This window comes from Sus scrofa, chromosome 5, assembly GCF_054392235.1.
Source record: "Sus scrofa isolate SSC_HxYL_T2T_F1_AM1 chromosome 5, Sscrofa_HxYL_maternal_Yorkshire_Landrace_v2.0, whole genome shotgun sequence".
NCBI lineage: Eukaryota > Metazoa > Chordata > Mammalia > Artiodactyla > Suidae > Sus > Sus scrofa.
In genome coordinates, this window is record NC_139387.1 from 19970328 (window position 1) to 19977325 (window position 6998).

A 6998-nucleotide genomic window follows, 5' to 3' on the forward strand; every position below is an offset into this window, starting at 1 on the left:
TAGAGCAGGGAAGGTCAGCCTTCAGGCTCAACAGGGCTGGGGATATATCCCGCTGGAGGAGACTGAAGGGTAGGGGATCAGAGTGGGAGGGGTCCAGGGAGTCCAAGCTGCAAAAGAAAGATTGAACTGGAGGGGGGCAGAAAATGGCCAGCAGCTCCAGCTCCAATTGGACCCCTAGCCTGGGAACTTCCATAAGCCACTGGTGCGGCTCTAAAAAGACAAGAAAAAAAATTTTTTTAAAAGACATTTGGGAGTTCCCTGGTGACTCAGTGGGTTAAGGGTCAGGCATTGTCACTGCTCTGGCAAGGTTTTGATCCCTGAGATCACTGGGATCTTCTGCATACCACAGGCAGAGCCAAAAAAAAAAAAAAAAAAAAGGAATATTAAAAACTTCACCTTAAAAAAATGAAAGTCTTTGCCCCAATAAACAAAGGGATGAATACACTTTGTTCTTGACTAAGTATTTCCACTGCCAGGAACTTATCCTACAGATATTCTCACCAAAAGTGCACACATACATGTGGTCTCTGCTGCCAGGAACCAACATAAGGGTCCATCAGTGGGGGGCTGAGGGTCAGATTGGAGCTGCAGCTGGGGCCTATGCCACAGTGAGAGCAATGCCAGATCCGAAGCCACATCTGCAACAGCTTGCAGCAACATGGGATCCTTAATCCACTGAGCGAGGCCAGGGTCAAATCCACTTCCTCATGATACTGCATCTATTTCTTGACCCCCTGAGCTACAAGGGAACTCCTTACCTTTATATATCGATTGCACAAATCTCCATTATTTTTAAAAATCCCAGGATGCTCATGCCAGCAGCTGTATCATGTCTACCCTGTCCCTGTGGGCCCTACGGTCACCTCCTGTCCCCCAGCCGCTCCCTCACACTCACCAAGAACTCTGGCACCTGGTTCCTGGTGCCCCTTTCCACCCTGGCCCCCTCATCTCCAGTCATGTGACCCAACATCACGTGACCCAACATCACTCAACATCTTAATTTAATCATTCTTTAGCTCCTCAGTTCCAGTGACTTTCACATCCATCTCTTTCTCTTGTCTCTGCTCATGGCCCCTCTCTAGACCCTAAACTGCTCCAATGTCTCAAACTCTGATCTCACACCATTCATAAATCTCTCACTCTCAGCAGATGGGTTCTTTGGCTGTACCAACATCCCCAGGCCTGATTGCAATTGTTCCGTTTTCTGCCCCCCACTTGCTTTTGCAGCTTGGACCCCTCCCACTCTGACCCCTACCCTTCAGTTTCCTCCAGCTGGATAAACTCCGAGTCCTGTTGAGCCTGAAGGCTGACCTTCTCTGCTCTAAACTGCAAAGCATCATGAAGAAAACCAGATCCTCAAGACCCGGGCTCACCACCGACTCACAGCCCCCAGGCTCAGCTACATCCTCTTTTCGCTAAGCTCTTCTCTCTGCTTTTGTTCAACACCCTCTCCGGGTCCCCCTGGTTGCTATTGCTTTATTTTCTTCCTCCTCCCCACCCTGTACCCTACACCTCACTCTCAACAATGGGTCACTGAGAAAATCCACGCTCTCTGATTAAAAACTCTGTTACCTTCTCCCCCCTACCCAAACGTACTTGTGACCTACACCACAGCTCACAGCAATGCTGGATCCTTAACCCACTGAGGGAGGCCAGGGATTGAACCCTCGTCCTCATGGATACTAGTCGGGTTTGTTACCGCTGAGCCATGATGGGAACTCCCCAAATGTTTTTAATTTTGATAGCTATTGCCAACCTCCCCTCTAAGAGAAAGTGCCAATGGATGACTCCACAAACAAAGGACACAACTTTTGGTCACCCACATACTCCCCAACACTTCCCGAACTATTTAGTCTTTCATAAGTTAACAAAAGCAAATAGCTTTTTATTGCTATTCTTGATGTATTTCTTCAATTTGGGTGAAGTTGAGCATCTTTTTTTTTTTTTTTCCATATTGGCTATTTGATCTTGTGTCTTTTCTTTTTTTGTAGTAACCTAGTGGTTCAAATTGCCAAAGTTCAAATCCTGGCTTTTCTACACACTAGCCATGTGACCATGAGCCATTTACTTAAATTCATTGTGCCTCAGTTTCCTCTCTTAAAATGGGATAATAACCTATGCTAAGCGAAATGCTTGGAGCAGGGCCAGTTGCATGTAAAGTAAGTGCTCTGTTGGGAGTTCCCATTGTGGCGCAGGGGAAATGAGGCTGGCTAGGATCCATGAAGATGTGGGTTCGATTCCTGGCCTCGCTCAGTGGGTTGAGGATCTGGTATTGCTCTGAGCTGTGATGTAGGTCACAGACGAGGCTGGGATCCCTAGTGGCTGCGCCTGTGGCGTAGGCAGTCCGCTGTAGCTCCGATTCGACCCCTAGCCTGGGAACCTCCATATGCGGCAGGTGCGGCCCTAAAAAGACAAAAAAAAAAAAAAAAAAAGCAAGTGCTCTATAAACACTGGCTGATATTTATCGGTGTCTATTGCCCACTTTTCTTCAGGCTTATCTTTTTCTTACGGATTTGTCTCTCTTGGAAAGTAGCCTGTTGGCTGGCATATACATTGCTTCCTTGTGTTTCATCATTTGACTTTGTTTATAAAGTATTACATTCCATGCGGAAATGTTAAATGGCTTTTGTTATGATTGCAATCTTTGGAATTCCAAGATAATGAAAACAAATTATGCCTTAAACATTTTTTTTTTTGTCTTTAGGAATCTGAGGAGGTGTTTTTAGGGCATGGACAATAAATAATGGATCTGCAAGTGCTGCCAGAGCTGGAAAGACGGTCTCTCCCAGCTCTCAGGAGGGAACCACCTGCGAGGGCTGCAGGACCATGACGTCTGAGCAGGATGAGTGAAACCAAGCGGGGCTGAGAACCTGGGGCTGTTTGTTTGTTCATAGCTCTGGGTCCAGAGGTGTAGGGGAGGCCAGGAGGGTAGTGGGAGGATAGGTGAGGGTGCATGGCACGTAGGGGTGTGTGTGTGTGTGTGAGAGAGAGAGAGAGCGAGAGAGAAACACAGAGAGAGAGAGAGAGATTGAGAGAGAAAACACGCAGAGATGGGAGTAAGTGTCTAAAGTGGGAAAGGACAACTAGGAAAGGTTTGGAGAATTAATTCATCTCAAGAGTCTACCCTGAATCTTCGAAGGGGTTCTCTGTGAGGCCAGCTGAAAGCATGGGCCTGTGGGAGACTGAGCGTAGGTGACCCACTGAACGGGGCACTCTAGGGGGGCAGGACTTTGATGGTCCTCAGCCTCTCGGTGTCAACAGCCCCTTGTAAGTCCTCCAGGGGATGTTTGTGCGGGCGGCCTGGCACCCCACGGGCTCACGGTTCTGGCCTGGGCCTGGAGCAACAGGAGGAGCCTGGGCAGGGCTGGAGCTGCCCGGAAGGCTTGGCGGGGGGATGGAGAGGTGAGGGGCGGATCCCGGGCAGCTCTGGAATGGGGAAATGTGGCCGGAGGTGAGGCTGCGTCCTGGGCCTGAAAAGCCTGCAGAACTTTTCTTCTTGGCAGGGTCCTCCCAGCTCCCTCTCTCCAGGAACCTGGGGATCTCACCTTTGGTGGAGAAACTGTGGCCCAAGGAGGGGCAATGACTTGCTCAGGGTCACCAGCATTGCCCGGCTGAAGGTTTCCCAGGCCAGGCTCTAAGGGGGCAGTGTTGGGGGGTGGGGGGTCAGTGAGAAGAATTCCTGGAATGGGCAGGGCATAGCCTCCTGGGCAGGCTCAAGTTGTGGGGGCGGGGGGTGCAGGTGGAGGTGCAAAGAGGGACCAGCTGTGGAACTTGGGTGGGTTTAGGGGGCAGAGGGCTAGGAGGCTGGGGGTGGGAGGTAGTGGGAAAAAGATTCGAGTGTGAGTGCTGAGGGGTAAGGACTTTGGAATGTGTGTGTGTGTGAATGTGTATGTGTGCATGTGAATTTGCATGTGACTGTGTCATGTGTACGTGTGTGTGCTTGTGTTTGCATGAGTGATGTGGTATGTGCGTGTGTGTGTGTGTGTGTGTGTGTGTGACAGTGTGTATGTGTAATGAGTGTGTGGGTGTGCATGGATATGTGAGTGATGCGGTGTCTATGTATGTGTGTGTGTACGTGGTAGTGGGTGAGGGGATGGAGATTAAACGATTGGTCTCTTTTGCCTGCTTGGAGGTTGGGGGCAGGGAGGAGTGGGATCCCCAGGGTTAGGAGGGTAGAGGTGAGAGAAACAGAGTTTGGAGCAGTGAGATCACAAGCAGGTTTATCCACCAACAGAATGTCCGGGAGCACTGATCAGAGAGCACTCAGGACCCCCTGCTATTGGGGCAAGGGCTTTTTTATAGTTAGGGTTTCATGTGATAGGTCACATAGTATGTCGCATAGTCTCCAGGAGAAAGGGGAAGGGGGCTTGGGAAACGGAGAAGGAAGATGTAGGCCATTAAGTGTGATTTTTTTTTTTTTTTTTTTTTTTGGTCTTTTTACAACCACACCCTCGGCATATGGAGGTTCCCAGGCTAGGGGTCCAATCAGAGCTGTAGCTGCCGGCCTATACCTCAGCCACAGCAACGCAGGTCCCAACTGTGTCTGTGACCTACACCACAGCTCACGGCAACGCTGGATCCTTAACCCACTGAGCAAGGCCAGGGTTCCAACCTTCGTCCTCATGGATGCTAGTCAGCCTCGTTTCCACTGACAGCCCTTTTGACTCTGTTCATTTAGAGGTTTAACAGCTCGTTAAAGTATCTTGGTCCTGGAGCCTTCATCTGTGCTGGAGTCTGTGTTTCCTGTTTGTTTGGTCAGCTGGAATCGTGTCTGGAGCCTGGGTGGGATCTTGATGATACGGCTGATTTCAGGTCCTCCGTTTTTGTTTTTGTTTTTTTTTTTGTCTTTTTGCTATTTCTTTGGGCCGATCCTACGGCATATGGAGGTTCCCAGGCTAGGGGTCTAATCGGAGCTGTAGCTGCCAGCCTACGCCAGAGCCACAGCAACGCGGGATCCGAGCCACGTCTGCAACCTACACCACAGCTCATGGCAACGCCGGATCGTTAACCCACTGAGCAAGGGCAGGGACCGAACCTGCAACCTCATAGTTCCTAGTCGGATTCGTTAACCACTGCGCCACGACGGGAACTCCAGGTCCTCCGTTTTGAACTTTCTCTCCATATTACAGATACCACTGCTGCGCCAGGAAATCTGTATGCTCTTCAAGCTGCAAGTGAGAATTCCAGGGTAAATCTCTCTCTCTCTTAGATACACACACACACACACACACACACACACACACACATCCTGCAGCAGACACACTGAAGGTCTCCTCGGGCATCCTCGTGGCCTCTGGCGTGAGCTGTCCCAATACCTTTATGGAGGAGAGGGAGGGGAGGGGGGGTCTCCAGTGCGATCACTGAGGAGTGGCTGCTGCCGGCTGGTCCTCCTGGTGTGGCCGAAATGGAAACCAGGAAGGGTGTTCCCCCCCAACCTCCTCCAGACGATGCCCCCAAGGGCTTGGTCTGTGTAAGGTGAGTGCGGAGAAGAAAAAGCCAACGAGCCGGGTGTTCGGGCAAAGAGAAGGAAATTTATTAAAGGGTAAGGATACCCTTGAGAAGAGCCCCCCCCCACCCTCCGCGCTTCTGGCAGGTCCTTCTTGTACCCCACGCATGGGCGATTGGATTCCCTGGGGGGAGGTTAGTTTCTCTTTTGCCTGCAGCTGGACTCTGGTGGTCACATAGTCTTGAGAGAGTCGGAGGTGTCTCAGGGTAGGGTGGTCTCATAATCTTGAGAAAGCTGGAGGTGTGCAGGGTCCCATGGTCGGGGGGGGGGGGTCTCATCGTCTTGGCAAAGTAGGCACCAGTGGCGAAATTAGGATGTCACTTGAGCAAGGCGGTCCATCTCATGGGTCACTGTGCTCTTCTCTTACTTTATTTGCGAGGTCAGCACGATGAGCCATTTTAACAATGAGCCCGCACGTCGCCTTGACCGTCTAAGGTGAACAACCTGGCCAGCTCCCTGGGTGGGGCTAGAAAGACGTGGGCGAAAGCTGTCAGTCCTGTCAGCTCTTTCCGGGGGGGTCCTCAGGCTGCCCCTAGAGCTTAGCTAAAGTAGGGGTAGGGTCATGCAGAGGGTGCGGCACATGGCCCGAGGCTACCGGGAAGTGAGACCTGCACTTAGCAGCCTCGGTCCGGCATTCCCTGTTCCAGTACATTTAAGGCCCATCTTGGGCTGAGTTTGCACTGCTGAGAACTGTTTGGTGGTGGCTTCCAGCGGAGGAGATGATGAGAGCTGGGGACCTTTATATAGGACAATGGCAGGGGTGAGGGATGGGGAGGAGAGTTGGAATGTACATGCAAGCCTGTGCACAGTGTGAGTACACAAGTGTGCACCTGTGCTTCCCCTGCCCCCAGAATATAGACTCCCACTTGTGTGTACATTCACAGACATGCACACACATATGTAAACGCACACACGTTCACAGACATGCACACACATATATAAACACCCACAGCCAAGCCCAGGGGCCTGCAGGTGTGTACAACACAGCAGTGAATAGACATTCACACAAAGTGTCCCAGATACACAGGGGTGTCCTTTCCTCTGGGAGGACAAATAAAATAAGTGGACAGGAATGTGCTTTGGGGTGGGGGCAAGTGCAGGTCCAGGGGGACCCATCCATTGCCAGAGGCCTTTGCGTTTCAGATGCTGATCAGAGTGGGGAGGAAGGGGGTGGGGTTTGGGCCCCACCTGGCCTAGTTTCTGTGTGGAAATGGGATGTGGGGGCATGTGGCCAGGCCCACCTTGGGGTTAGCTTACTCAAGAATGGAGCTGACCTCTCAAGGAGGAGCTGGACTTGGGAGGCAGGCTGTCAGGGATTGCCTTCCTGGTTTTCAGGGCACTGGGGTTGATTTCTGGACTAGAACATTTTGTCCTGCCAATCTTTTTTTTTTTTAAATTTTTTTATTATTATTATTTTTTGCTTTTTAGGGCCACACTTGCAGCATATGGAAGTTCCCAGGCTAGGGTTTGAATCAGAGCTGCATCTGCCGGC